Genomic DNA, 16,707 nt, shown 5'->3' with positions numbered 1-16,707 from the left:
CTTGATGGCAAATTTGGAGTCCTTGGCACTATGCAGTGGTGCCCAGTTCTAGCATTTGTGTAACTCTCGATGCCAAAGTTTGGGACAAGTCCTTCCAGGATCTTCCAGATGTATATTATGGCATATCTTTCTCGCATATCTATATCTGTATCTATCTATCTATCTATCTATCTATCTATATATATATATATATATATATATATATATATGTATATGTATATGTATATAAAATGTATAAAAGATGGGAGAAAGAGAAAGGAATTCATGAAACTCTTTATTATTCATTACATTCATTTTGACCCATCATGCTTTCATGGGTTAGATGAAGTTTAAACGAGGCAGTTTTGCTGCAGCTGGTGACCCTTAACATGCAGGTTTTCTCATTGAGGGAGAAAGCTAGGGCACTCCAGATGACTTTCATGGCAGCACTTTCTTTTGTGGGTCCAGGCATATAGATCATGCAGTCCTTTAACCTGCTGGCTGCCAGGACCACATTGTAACAGTGGGGCCACTGCATGGAAAGCATCTTTATTTGGGGATAGTTATATGTTGGCATGTATTTTTTTTTCTTCCTTTTTTTGCTCTAGAACTTAAGAATAGCTTTCGTTTATCTTTAATGTTATTAACAAACAATTTGACATCAATTAGCACCACCTGATGAATAATAACTGTGTGATTTAGCTGCTGCTGCTGAGGAGGAGGAGGAGGGGCGTGGGGTGGAGGTGGCGGCGGCGGCGGCGGTGGTGGTGGTTTAGGAAGAGGAGAAGGAGGAGGAGGAGGAGGAAGAAGGGGAGGGGGAGAAGAAGGGGAGGAGGGGAGGAGGAGTCAGTTGTCAAACTCACATGTCTTAATCGGAGCATGTACCTTCTAAATTAAGTTAAGAGCAAGAATAAATGCATATTCTTGTATAGAATTAAATTTATTTGTATCTTCTGTGGCTTTGTTATATAATTACATTCTGAAAAACAAAAGTATGCAGGTCAGAAGATGAAAGCCAAACTTGTCATTAAGTGTAAGCTAACTGGCTGAAAAGTTAATAGATAATACAACTTCCATTTACCCAGTAATGAAATAAGTGCCATAGGCAAATACAACCATACAGTTGTTATATAGGATACATTAACTCAGTATATTGTTGTATGTATATGTTACAATACTTATGCAAATTTCTGATCATCATCCTGTTCCTTAAGATTGCATTGAGGCTCATACCAACTAGCATGCTTCTCACTCTTTCCTGTGACAGCTCAATATCCATGTTGAAATGTTAAAGGTGTTTTAATGTAGATTTAAAATGTTTCAATATAAACGATATTAGAGGGTGTAAAATATCTGCCAATTTGATATACAGAAGATCAATAGCCCTACTGCTGTGACATGAGTCCTGTTCTATATTGATTGCTAATTGACCACATTCCCAAGTTAACAACAGAGCTTGCAGAATGCTAGCCTGTCCTTTTCAAGGAAGGCACTATAAACGTTTTTCTTTCCTTTTTTTTAATTTTTTTTTTTTGAGTCAGTTGATCTTTTTGTGATCATATTTCTAAGAAAAAGTGAAGGCGCATGGCACAGTGGTTAGAGCATCGAGCTTACGATCATGAGGTTGTGAGGTCGAATCCCAGACCGGGCTGTGTGTTGTGTTCTTGAGCAAGACACTTTATTTGACGTTGCTCCAGTTCACTCAGCTGTAGAAATGAGTTGCAACGTGACAGGTGCCAAGCTGTATCAGCCCCTTTGCCTTTCCCTTGGATAACACTGGTTGCGTGGAGAGGGGAGGCCGGCATGCATGGGCGATTGCTGGTCTTCCATAAACAACCTTGCCCGGACTTGTGCCTGAGAGGGTAACTTTCTAGGTGCAATCCCATGGTCAATCATGACTGAAGGAGGGCTCAACATTTCTAAGAAACCAACCTCCCTAAATTTCATTTAATTTAGAAAACAATGAAGAATGTGGAATGATCTAGTATAATTAATTTTTTTATTTTATTTTATTTATTTAAGCCAAAATGTTCTCAATATTATGATGGAAGATTTTTAATTCAAATATGAACATTTTTGAAACAGGAAGTTTCATATTAACCCTTTAGCATTCAGATTTCTTTGTCAATATGTAATTCATCTTGTTTTGAAGTAATCATGCATTATTCTGTAGATTCAAGATTTCAACAGTTATCATCATCATTTAACACCTGCTTTCCATGCTGGCATGGGTTAGACAGTTTGACTGCAACTGGTTCCAGTCTAATTTGGCATAGTTTCTATGGCTGGATGCCCTTCCTAATGCCAACCACTCCAAGAGTGTAATGGGTGCTTTTTATGTGCCACCAGCACATTTTTAGAATGGCATTGTAGGGTAGGTATGAGAGGTTGGATCTGGTCAGTTTTAACATAAAACAGGGATAATATTTGGGCCAGATATGACCAGATTAAAAGCTAAAGGGTTAAGGAAACAAAAGACAGATTGGCATTGAAAGGGATAAAACTAAACTATTTTACCATCAGAATATTATTTATCAATCACTTACGACTGCGTCTCTATTATGAGTTTCAGCTGCATGCGCTCAGCATGTCCAATGTTGTATAAGATCATGGTGAGAATAAATATTATGAACAATCAAGAGCTACACACAGAAGAGCCATGGTGCAAAAGTATTGCAAACAACCATACGATAGTTGAAATAGGAAGTTCTGTCAACTGAAAGAGAAAAACCTTTGGAATTAACAAAATGCACTATATAGACATCATCATCATCATCATTGTTTAACGTCCGTTCTCCATGCTAGCATGGGTTTGACGGTTCAACCGGGATCTGGGAAGCTAGAAGGCTGCACCAGACTCCAGTCTGATCTAGCAGTGTTTCTACAGCTGGATGCCCTTCCTAACACCAACCACTCCGTGAGTGTAGTGGGTGTTTTTTACGTGCCACTGGCACAGGTGCCAGGCGTGGCTGGCAATGACCCCGATCAGATAGGTGCTTTTTACGTGCCACCGGCATGGAAGCCAGTCAAGGCGGAGCTGGCATCAGCCACGTTCGGATGGTGCTTTTTACGTGCCACTGGCACAGGGATTACAACTACAATTTCCATTGATTTTTGATGACATCCTTACAAAAACAAACTGACTGGTTATATATGATCTATAGAATATCCAATCAAGAAACCAGAAAGGAAAGAAGAAAAAGCACCTGGAACAACCCAGTAGCTCATTCTGTTACAACAATTTAGAAAAGTGTACAGACATATTTGGAAATCAAAAGATAAAGGCGGTAAAAAAAGCAACAAAAATTTCAGTTCTTGATAGAAAATAAACATTTACAAATCTATAAAGGTGCTGTAACAGTAGTTTTAGAATTATTACATAACTCATAGACTTATATCATAAATTATAGAACTATTACATAAATTCACAAACATTTTGTCTGGTTTGAAACTAAAAGAAAAAAAAAATTATCAGACTTGTCACTACAAATGTTAAATCCATTTTTATCCTTTTTTTAACCTTTCATGCAAATGAAATATACTATCCATATCTTTCAATTAACACTGGGAAATAATCAAATATTTGGAAGGGATTAAAAATATTAATTTTTAAAATATCTTTTTTTTTTTGCTATTAAATTGAATATTTAGAACACAATTTACTTTATCTTAAGGTATGAAAGATGCGTGAGTGTATAAGATGCATTCAGATTTCAGCAACAAATATTCAGGAAAAAAGTTTTTAGTGCACTAGGCTCATCTTAGCATAAAATTACATCCAGGGTGACTTTTTGAAACATTTTTTTGTATAAACAAAAGAAAAATGTCTTATAGGCCACTAAATACAGTAACCAAATATTGTTACTATGTAAAGTCATGAAGACAGTGACCAGGCAGAACCATTAACATATCAGAGAAAATGTTTAGCAGCATTTTGTCCATCTTTACATTCTGTACCCAAATTCTGCCAAGTTTATCTTTGCTTTACATCTTTTCAGGGTCAATAAAATAAGTATCAGTCAAGTACTGAGATTGATATAACTGGCTTCCCCCCTTCCCTTCAAAATTGCTAACCTTATGCAACCGGGGGATACATTTGACTACTAATTCTTGTTTATACAGGTTGGGATCATCATCATCATCGTTTAATGTCTGCATTCCATGTTAGCATGGGTTTGATGATTTGACTGAGGACTGGCAAACCAGATGGCTGCACCAGGCCCCAATCTTGATCTAGAAGTGTTTCTACAGCTGGATGCCCTTCCTAATGCCAACCACTCCGAGAGTGTAGTGGGTGCTTTTTACATGCCACCAGTACAAGGGCCAGCCAGGCAATATCAAAGAGTATTTAGAACATGAAACATGATCCAGATTTAATAACTTTCAAAACTGTCAGTAATACGAGAAATGCATAACTGGACATTACTTTTAACGAAGCTTGTACATACTGACATATATGAGAGAGAAAGAGAGGGAGGGAGAGAGAGAGAGAGAGATGATATTATTTGATGTGGAGTTTCTTGCATAAAGATAGGTTGATCACTTGAAATAGATGAAACAAGTGGAAGAGTGAGAATGTTTTGGTGAAGACAGATCTCATGAAACTGAGCCTCAGGGACAATATAACAAAGAACCATGATTTGTGGTGACACATGATACTGAAGAAGAGCTACCCACTAATGCAAGTATGGAAGACTTTGAAATTATGAAGAAGTTTGACATGTTTACTATATCTATATTTAAGTCTGTCACCCACTATGCTTTTGCTAAGTCTTTACCTACACCCATCCAACTCCTTGTTATTCTTTCATCTCGCATTTAATCTCTTTTCATGCCACCTGTGTTCCGTTTCTATCTTTGTGTATATAACAAGAAATCTGTCAAAATTCAATACTACCTGTGACCATTCTTTGTACTGCTTGTCATCATCACACTTTCTCTCTCATATCACTCAGTATTGACTGCCATCACTCTCTGTCTTTTTTTTTTTTACATCACCTGCTCCCCCTACTTCTCTCTTTCTCTTACCCGTGGTTGTTCCTTCTCGAGCTACACTTGGCTCATAAGGGCCGGTTTCCCAGTTCCCTTGGCGTATAGATTCCCCACCTGGACGTGGCACCGGTCCGTCGCAGGTGAGCTGCAAGATGCAGGAGGAAAGAGTGAGAGAAAGTTGTGGCAAAAAAGTCAGCAGAAGTTCGCCATTACCTTCTGCCAGAGCCATGTGGAGCTTAGGTGTTTCACTCATAAACACACACATCGCCTGGTCTGAGATTTGAACCTGCGATCCCTCAACCGCAAGTCCGATGCTCTAACCACTAGGCCATGTGCCTCCACCTTACCCATGGTTATATTTGCTATCCTTCAATCCTTCACATTCCCTCTATCACTACTTCTTTCTCTATTACTCTTTGTTAACACATGTCATTGGCTTCCACTTCTCATTACTGCTTCTTCCATTATGTTACCTCACCCTATCACTCACTCATCTTCCAACTATTTTACCAACAACTAACATGTAACTGCCTATCACCATCTCTTATCCATTACCCCCTCCTCTGCCACTGCATTACTTCCATTACTCTGCTTCTCCCATCATACTCATGCTCTCTTTTTTTTTTCTATTCTTTTATTTGTTTCAGTCATTTGACTGCGGCCATGCTAGAGCACCGCCTTTAGTCAAACAAATCGACCCTCAGGACTTATTCTTTGCAAGCCTAGTACTTATTCTATCGATCTCTTTTCTGAATTGCTAAGTTACCAGGATGTAAACACACCAGTATCGGTTGTCAAGTGCTGGTGGGGGGAACAAATACAGACACACAAACATACACACAGACACACCACACACACATATACGATGGGCTTCTTTCAGTTTCCATCTATCAAATCCACTCACAAGGCTTTGGTTGACCTGAAGCTATAGTAGAAGACATTTACCCAAGGTGCCACCCAGTGGTAATGAACCCGGAACCATGTGGTTGGTAAGCAAACTACTTACCACACAGTCATTCACGTTCTTCTCTTGGTTCTCTCTCTCTCTCCCTCTCCTTCTTCTTCTTCTTCTTCTCTATCACCATTCTTTCTTCCAATCAACTTCTTGGTCACATTTGCAGTGAACAAATTGAGAGAAAGTAGAGTAGAGAGGACTCTTCAGTTTTGCTGAGGATACAGCAATCTCTCTAGTGTTGGTGCCATGACAAAAATGCACGCAGTACACCAGTAAAATGGGTGGTGCTAGGAAGGGCATCCAACTGTAGAAAACATGTCAAAAATGGAACCCATGAGCAACATATGGACTTCCTGTCTCAGAGGACAGTAGCACCAAAGATGATGATAATGACAATAGTGATGATATATGTATTTATGAATGCATATGTGTGTGTGTGAGAGAGTGTATATTATGTATACATCATCATCATTATGCAACATTCATTTCCCATGCTGGCATTGGTTGGATGATTAAATAGGAGCTGGCAAACCAAGGGACTGCGCCAAACTCCAATGTCTGCTTTTGGCATGGATTCTACATAGTTTGATGCCCTTCCTAATACCAACCACTTTACAGAATGTAGTAAATGCTTTTTTTATGTGACCTCCAGTATCAGTGAGGTCACCAGGTAACTTGCAAGAGAAGACCCTTCAACTGAGGGGCTATGTAATATTAAGGAAGATGGCTTTGTGCCAGCTGGTGAGAGTTTAAAGTATGATAGAGGCAAAGAAACAGGTGTCTTGCTGTAGAGGAGATACCTGGCTAACTGCTGTGAAAGAGAAGATGGTGGCTAAGATATGTCAGGGAATGTCCTGAAGTTGTAGTGAGCTGAATGTAAGAGAAATGGTAAGGATTGGACAGGGTGAGTGGGTGCATAAATTCATGATGTGTGTGTGTGAGTCTATATGTATATATATATATATATATATATCACTGTGATCACCGTGACCGACCAGGCTGTCAGATGTTGCAACACATCGCTGGTCACAATGCGCTTCGCATTGTTTTAGCCTTCAAATGACGCCAACCCACTGGCTAAGCAAGCAGGCCAACAGAAGAAAGAGTGAGAGAAAATTGTGGTGAAAGAGTACAGCAGGGATCGCCACCACCCCCTACCGGAGCCTCGTGGAGCTTTAGGTGTTTTCACTCAATAAACACTCACAACGCCCGCTCTGGGAATTGAAACCGCGAGTCCGCTACCCTAACCACTGGGCCATTGCGCCTCCATATATCGGCCTTTTCGCATCCAGCAGTCGTTGTAGCAACACGTTTTTGTTTGTCTCCTGTGGCCATAAGGCACAACTCTACAAGCCAGCCCCAAACTCAACTCGTCCTGTCAAAAGACCCTTGTCCTACGTCCTGGTTTTGTTTTTATCCTTACCATTATTGTTTTTACGTTTTTGTATTCTTATTCGTGCTTTCCTTATTGTTTTCACGTATTTTTGTATTTTTATTCGTGTACATCGTCCGTTTTCCATCCTTGTGTTGTATACATTCGAAGCTTTCTTCCAAGGGATCTAATGCGCTTGGATTAGATTTCCCTTGGGGGTTGCCCAGGTCGGAGCAATCTCAAGATTAATCAGCCGAAATTGCGAAGATGATCCAGTTCTTGACTGATGACTGAGGGCTTCGAATGTCCCGTCCTGTGGTTCTTGTGTCGTCTTCTAGGTGTTTCACGTTCTTGTCCCATTTTGCATATATTTTTTACTTTTTACATATATATATATATATATATATATATATATATATATATATATATATATATACATACACACAAATACAATGCACATTTAAATGTTTAAATGTACACTGCATTTATATGAATAATATACAGTCTATTGACTAAATTTTTACATGCTAGGCCACTGGTAATGGAAATTTCTAATATTTCTGATTTCTCTTTGATGTTATTAATTATATATATATATATTCGTCTTCCCTTCCTTGGATCTTTCCTTTTCCTATGTTTCTGACAAAGAGCTCCGCTCGAAACGTTAAATCCTCCTTCTTTCTTTCCTTTCCTGAATCTCCAATAACACTATACTTGTTCCATGTCCTCGCGTTGTTGTGTTTTCTCTTTGTGGTTGGCGTTAGGAAGAGCATCCAGCCGTAGAAACACTGCCAGATCAGACTGGAGCCTGGCACAGCCTCCTGGCTTCCCAGACCCCGGTTGAACCGTCCAACCCATGCTAGCATACAAAATGGACGTTAAACGATGATGATGATGATATAAATTTATAAATGTATGCATATAAATATATAAACTGCGTTATACACATATACATGCAAGCATGGTTGTTTGGTTGAAAAGCTTGCTTTCCAGCCATGTGGTCTTGGGTTCAGTCCCACTGTGCAGTACCCACTGCAGGGCACCTTGGGTAAATGTCTTCTGTTATAGCCTTGGCCGACCAAAGCCTTGACGGTGGATATGGTTGACGGAAACTAAAAAAAAGTATGTGCGTGCGTGTGTGTTTGTGAGTGTGTGTGTGAGTATGTTTGTGTGAGTGTATGTGTGTGAGCGTGTGTAAATGTGAGTGTGCGTATGTATGTTATATCTAAGTGTTTCTTTGTATAACTTAGCGGCTCAGCAAACGGAACCCATAGAACAAGTACCATGTTTAAAAGAAGAAAAAAAAAGTACTAGGGACGATTTCTTTCGGTTAAATCTTCCAAGGTCGTGCCCCAGCATGGCCGTAGTCCAATGATTGAAACAAGTAAAAAAGATATATACGTATGAAGTTGGGGTCGGGGTATCAGATGTTGCCGCGCGCGTGTGCATAAGTATGAGTATGAACGTTTGCACGTCTGGTTTTTTGTTCTACAGACGCATTCTCAAAAGGAAATTAACTGCTCTGGTACTTTCATTACGCCTGAATTTCCTGTAAACTTAAAACAGGTCATAACGTTCGCTGAACTGTGATACTTTCACTATGTCTGCAATTCGTGGAATCACTAAAAACCAAATATATAGGTAGCCGAGAACCGAGAAATATGCGTAAATTTAACTTCAAATACATGTGTATATTGTTAGATATATAGATATTTGGCACGTTATATTTTTTTTTAGTTACCATTATTACCACTAAATAATAATATGGCGGTGGAGAGGCATGACTTTTTATTCAATTAATCCCTTCTGTTATGGTTTGCTGCAACATAACTACAAAACTGAATATTCATCATTGAATTTTCAATAAGCACGCCGTTAGTATGCGTGCGCGTGTGTGTGAGAGTGCAGACATAATGCATGCATGCATACATAAATACATACATATGTACATATATTTATATACATGCACACATACATATGTAAATGCATATGTATGCATATAAATCCATATAATCATATACAAAATATAAACGCATGTAGATATACACACACATGCACACATACTCTTTTACTCCTTTACTTGTTTCAGTTATTTGACTGTGGCCATGCTGGAGCACCGACTTATTCTTTGTAAGCCTAGTATTTATTCTATCGGTCTCTTTTGCCGAACCGCTAAGTTACGGGGACCTAAACACACCAGCATCGGTTGTCAAGCGATGCTGGGAGGACAAACACAGACACACACACACACACATATGTACATATATACGACGGGCTTCTTTCAGTTTCCGTCTACCAAATCCACTCACAAGACTTTGGTCGGCTCGAGGCTATAGTAGAAGACACTTGCCCAAAGTGCCACGCAGTGGGACTGATCCCGGAACCATGTGGCTGGTAAGCAAGCTACTTACCACACAGCCACTCTTACGCCTACATACATACATACATACATACATGCATGCATACATACATACATACATACATACATACATACATACATACATACATACATACATACATGCAGGCATGCATGCATACATACATACATACACACATACATACACACATACATACATACACACATATTTCGTTGTAGATCTTTTTCCTGGCGATAGATGAGAGTTCTGCAATTTCTTAGTGAATGACCTGCACAGATGATTTGTTTATGGTGATCAAATGTTTCTACTGTGCATTACCTCACTCTCTCAATCAAATCAACATTGTCTGCGCAACATCCTAACCACAGGGTTACACATACACACACAAGCACACGCCTTGAATTCTCACATCAATTTTGATGACTTAGCACCATCCACTTTCTTTTTATTATTCATTGAATGAGCATGCAAAGTATCTGAATTCTTTTAAAGGTACACGTGTTTATACCCTCAAGGAAATTCACAGGGATAAAAATTAGGGTTAGATTTGTGCGTCAAGGTTTTTGAATTGTAGTTCGTTTTATTAGACTCTGCATAATTTCCGCCTACCTCAATTCTCTAAACCGGAGGGCATTGTAAACAAGCTTATCGGAGCGAGGTCGAATCTAGGAACTCATTGGTGCGAAACTAACTTCGCCGACACACACACATACATATGTGTGTGTGTGTGTATTATGTAATACATTGGTAGAAAGATAGATAGATAGATAGATAGATAGATAGATAGATAGATAGATAGATAGATAGATAGATAGATAGATAGATAGAACTGGCGATCATTCGTCTCTAGTAGACCTTTCCGTCGATTTCCGTAAATTTTTTTTTTTTTTTACATATGGGCTTGCGGAAACTTTTGAAGTAATATACATACATATACACATACACCGAGTAAAAAATTTCAGTTATCTCTTTCTTTCACACATTACTCTGTCTCTTCACACACACTAACAGAAGCACTTCACTTACACAACATACTGTCTGTCTCCCACACCCCATCAAACACACACACACACACACGCACGCACACACGCATGTCCATCAATGCTCCCATGCACGGTAACTTCAAAAGAACTTCCCTCGTCATACAATCGCTTTCTCTTAGTCTCTTTCGCTCTCATTACTTCAAAAGTTCCCGCAAGCCCATATGTAAAAAAAAAAAAAAATTTACGGAAATCGACGGAAAGGTCTACTAGAGACGAAAGATTGCCATAGAACTATACATATATCACCGTGATCACCGTGACCGACCAGGCTATCAGATGTTGCTACACATCGCTGGTCACAATGCGCTTCGCATTGTTTTAGCCTTCAAATGACGCCACCCCGCTGGCTAAGCAAGCAGGCCAACAGAAGAAAGAGTGAGAGAATGTTGTGGTGAAAGAGTACAGCAGGGATCGCCACCACCCCCTACCGGAGCCTCGTGGAGCTTTAGGTGTTTTCACTCAATAAACACTCACAACGCCTGGTCTGGGAATCGAAACCGCGATCCTACGACCGCGAGTCCACTGCCCTAACCACTGGGCCATTGCACCTCCACACACACACACATACACACAATTGCTTTAATGTCAACTTTTTCATGTTTGTGTGGGTCAGACAAATTTCATTAAGACAGATTTTCTACAGCCGGATGCCCTTCCTGTCACTAAGCCTCACATGTTACCAAACAAGTTAATATTTTTCCACCGCTGGACATGTTTTCATGGAAGATTGCAAACCAACGACACTGATGGTGACGCTTGTTTACAACTATCAAGCAACGTCAAGATAAGGACACACACACATGCATACAAACATTACATACATACATACAGACAGACATATATATTATATTATATATATATATATATATATATATATATATATATAGGCGTAGGAGTGGCTGTGTGGTAAGTAGTTAGCTTACGAACCTCGGGCCGACCAAAGCCTTGTGAATGGATTTGGTAGACGGAAACTGAAAGAAGCCCGTCGTATATATGTATATATATATATATATATATATATATGTGTGTGTGTGTGTTGTGTGTGTGTGTGTGTGTGTGTGTGTGTGTGTGTGTGTGTGTATTTGTCCCCCCAACATCGCTTGACAACCGATGCTGGTGTGTTTACGTCCCCGTCATCCAGCGGTTCGGCAAAAGAGACCGATAGAATAAGTACTAGGCTTCCAAAGAATAAGTCCTGGGGTCGATTTGCTCGACTAAAGGCGGTGCTCCAGCATGGCCACAGTCAAATGACTGAAACAAGTAAAAGAGTAAAGTGTATATAGTAAATCCCCCAAAAGAACAAACACCCAAAACAAAAAAAAAAACAACGCCGGGGCGTGGTACATGTAATGTATTAGCAGACGCTCGGGAAAGGAAACGATAGGCTTCTTTCAGTTTCTTCTCCGATAGCCTGTAGGGACATTTATCTATAAATTGGGGCTATAACAGGAGACATTTACCCAAGATGACAACATATCGGGAGTGAACTGAAAATCCAGGCTGGGAAGCAAACTTCGTAACCACACAGCTCTCTCTCTACACACACATACACATATATACATACACACACGTACATATATATGTATATAATATACACACACACCTATACATATATATATGTAAATATAGACCTATACATATATATATGTATATATAGACCTATACATATATATATATATATATATATACACCTATACATATATATACACCTATACATATATATATATATACACCTATACATATATATACACCTATACATATATATATATATACACCTATACATATATATATATATATATATACACCTATACATATATATATATACAACCTATACATATATATATATACACCTATACATATATATATACACCTATACATATATATATACACCTATACATATATATATATATATATATATATATATGCATACACACATATATATATATATGCATACAGATATACACATATACAAACATTCCTACAAACATACATACAACGTATGAATATATATAATTTATTCTGAATTTATTGATATCTGGATTTACCATTATACCTACACACACACACACCTGTTGCATTAAACAGGTGAATATGTTCAAAATTCTGTAGAAGCAGATGACTGACAGTATATTGTGTCTGTGTCTGTGTGTGTGTGTGTGTGTGTGTGTGTGTGCGTGCGCGTATGTGTGTGTATCTGTTTCTGTGTGATATAATACACTACATTTACATTTATGGTATATTAGATAATTAACCACTTAGACATGTCATATTTTCAACGAAACCGTCACCGTTTCTTTGAATGCACTATTCTTCACAAATTACTCACGCAAGAAATACCAGGAAAACCGTATTTGAATACATTTGCATAAACTTACACACGCAAGCACACACACACACACATACACAGACTGACGGTTTTAAAATAAAGACGGTATTTTTCGTTAACTAAAAAAGGGTAAGTTATAACATAAAATGTTAGTGGGGAAAACAGTTCCGGCGCTAGTTTTTTGGAACCGACTTTTACACGTTATTTTAGGTGAGGTATGAAGGACTAACAGTAGAAGTTCCTACTGATAATGCTCAGATGGAATCCTTACAGGTTGGTGGTAATTGTTGTTTACCTTCCAAGATAGCCCTTTCTGTCAGACTAACGACATTCAAGCCATGGCCATCACGTCTGTTTTAGGTATAGTAATCCCCGTCCGTATTTCGCTATTCATTGTTCCTTTTTGTTTCATTACGGTATAGGGCGGAAGTAAAGAATACATACACCACCCGTTTTCGGTGCAACAAAAACCCTATCCCTACCCTAAACCCTAACCCTAACCTTAAACACCGGGTGTACGTATTCTTTCGCCCGGTATAGTGTGCTTTGGGAGATATTTGGCTGCTATTTCTAGTTGGTTCAGCGACTACCCTAAATGGCTCGATGTTAGCAGATTTGTTTTTCTTTTCCTTTTCTTTTTTTTTTCTTAGAAACCTACGAGGAAAAATATTCCAGGTCTGACAATTTAGGTTTATTTTTTTTATTTTGCCTTTTTTGTATAGTTATATCTACATTTATCCGATACCTTTGTCCTTCCTTTTTTCAAGATAGCAGGAAATAATTTGAGGGAGATTTGGCTGCTATCTCAAGCACCATCGCAGAGAGTCCCTCATGCAACTTAGTAGTAGTTAGGAATGTATAAAATGGAGAGAGAGAGAGAGAGAGAGAGAGAGCGAGAATTTCGGAGGGACTTGGTTTAAGGATTGAGGTGTCGAGATAAGTGCTTAATATATACAAAAATAAGAAGCCGATTATGAATTATATAGTGGGTGGGGTAGGGGAAGTAACAAGAATGGTAACATGAAAGACAGGATACGGTCAACAAGTTCCGATAGTCGAAGTACCTACCACTAAAAAAAGGAAGCACTGAACTATGCCATTGTGCTTGTTTTATATTAATTTCAGTTTAAAATGAGCAACCGTTGAGGGAAAAAATGTGGGGAAGCCATTAGAGTTTTATGAACTATGAATTGCGTTGAACAGCGATTGACTTGTGTCATTTTAAGAAGTATTGATTATATGTATGTATGTATAGATATGTGTGTATATGTGTGTGTGTGTGTGTGTGCGCACGTGCGTGTATGTGAGTACAAAAGATAGATACTGTAATAAGATAGGTGTGTGTGTGTGTGCGTGCGTGTAGACACTTGCATACATCGTTCACAACATCCGAACAAAATTAGCGCGTATCCGTGGATGCGCGTACGCTGCATTCGAAGATAGAGTATTATTATCACAAACGACACGTTCGATGTGCACGCACGTAAGTTTGTGTATTTCTATGCATATAGTATATATACAAACACACATTGTAGAAAAATAAATACCGTAAGAATAAACATAACAAACTATATCTTTCTCAAGATGCAAACATACTATTTTTGTCATAAAACATTGTCAAATAATGTAATTAAAAAAAAAAACAATTCACAGACAAAATAATACCTTGTTTTTATGCCCTAAACTACAAACATTTTAAAATTAAACGATAAAACTTGTTCCTAGAAGAATCTGCATGTTTGGCATTTATAAATGCAGTGAGAGAGACACAGAAAGAGAGAAAGAGAGAGAGAGAGAGAGAGAGAGAGAGAAAAGGAGAGAGAGAGAGATTTACAGGAAAGAATGTGATAAAGAGGATAAGAGAGTGAAAATGAAAGGAAATGAAAAATCGAACCCATATAAACACACATACAATACACAGACACTTGTAAGTGCATGCTCTCTTGAATATTCTAATTAAATCGAGTTCAGGAAAATTCACATTTGAAATTTTTAATGTCACACGCATAAATCTATATAGTAGCTTCGTTTAAACAGGTAAGCTATGTGTATCTAAATGCATGCTCCGCGCAGGTAGCAACCTGCTTGCTATTCTGTGATGTAACGGTGTCCGTACCCTAGAGTGTCACTCCCTCACCTGGCAGGATAGATGTATGTACCCTATCATACGCAGTAGTACGCGCAACACAAAATACAGACGTTCTTGAGTGTACTAAGCTCTGTGGGTGCTTGTTAAATACACGCTTCTCACCTGAGTATTTCGGGAAATACAAAGGTATATATATATACCTCAACTTTAACACATACTCTTTACAAGAGTGTGTGCGTCAGAGAGAGAGAGAGAGAGAGAGAGAGAGGGAATGTGTGCGTGTCAGAGAGAGAGAAAGAAAAAGCAGAGAAGCAGAGAATGTGTGTGAGAAAGAAAAAGCAGAGAGAAAGAATGTGTGTGTGCGTGTGTGTGATGTTGTTAGATCTACCCTGTTAATCGAAGAATAAATGTCAGATTTTTTTCCCTTTCTTCGGTCATAGTAACATATCTTTGCTTTATTTATTTTGTTACACGTACACAGTCAGGAAATTGTATAAAAGAAAATGAGAGACGCCAACTCGCATATGAACAATAAATAAACATAACTGCGTTATGTAAGGATGTTTTTGTGCTCCGAGTACACTTTACTATAGCCTGAGACCACAAAAAATTTACTTTTCATTTTAGTGTACGCGTATAAATTATCTCACCCCCCACCCTTTACGTTTCACCATATTTATTTCTCTGAATGAGACAACCAGCAATATACGACAAAGTGAGCGCTAAATTGTGTGTATGTGTGCATTTGGGTGTACAGTGCGCTCTAGCATACGATTGACAAAAGAAAAGAAAGATAAAAATATGTATCTTACCTGAAAAATGTAGGCTAAACCAGCAAAGTATGTCCGATTCTTACTACGATAATCATATATTACACAGACTAATCTCCTTTGATCCTTGTTATAAGAGCCGCGTGGAGCTAGCTCCGTGTAGTTAGGGCCTTCCTGCAGCCGACTTGATATGCCGGTGCAATAGCAAATCTGTTAACTACTAAGTGACTATATAGTAGTATCGCATCGGCCGTTAATGCTGGCTTCTCGATGAAATAACAATAACAACTCTAGTACCGATGGAAAGCTGTGTTTGCCGATGAAATAGTAGTAGTGGTGGTGAGAGCTAGCAAATGTGTGTGTATTGATATTGATGGTGGTAGTGGTGGTGAGGGAGACGAGCACTGCGGGCTGAGTGACTCTCGGAGAGATAGTCAGACAGAGCGAATGAAGAGAGGTAAGAAGAGAAAGTGAAAGACAGAATAAAAAGAAGAAAGAGTATGGAGGCAAAAAAATAATAATCATAACAATAGACTCAGAACAAACAAGGACAAAATTCGAAGAAATCAAGTAGATGCAAAAAAAAAAAAGAAAGGGAGAAAGAAAATGGTCACAAAGAGAGTAGAAAATAGAACGGTTTAAAGAAAGAGAGACAGACGGACATAATACGGTAGAGGATAAAGAATGAGAGCGAGAGACGTGGCGGCGATGGGGACGAAGTTGAGGAGCGAAGGAAAGAACAAAGAAGGACAAGAGCAGAAGAGGATAAAGAACGGAGAGGGAAATGAAAATAAGATAAGAAG

General features: G+C 38.6%; 1 protein-coding gene across 1 annotated transcript in view; it reads right to left on the bottom strand.

The window, feature by feature from the left end:
- LOC115213157 (organic cation transporter protein) overlaps positions 1-16,414 on the bottom strand; it is a 508,715-nt gene extending 492,301 nt beyond the window's left edge. The window contains exon 1 of the mRNA XM_029782092.2: positions 15,947-16,414. The gene's annotated coding sequence lies outside the window, so the exon portion shown is untranslated. The remainder of the gene's footprint in view (positions 1-15,946) is intronic.
- Between the last annotated feature and the right edge of the window lie 293 nt (positions 16,415-16,707).

The sequence above is a fragment of the Octopus sinensis genome, linkage group LG6 (genome assembly GCF_006345805.1).
Source record: "Octopus sinensis linkage group LG6, ASM634580v1, whole genome shotgun sequence".
Classification (NCBI taxonomy): Eukaryota; Metazoa; Mollusca; class Cephalopoda; order Octopoda; family Octopodidae; genus Octopus; species Octopus sinensis.
This window is presented reverse-complemented; position numbering and strand designations above follow the sequence as displayed.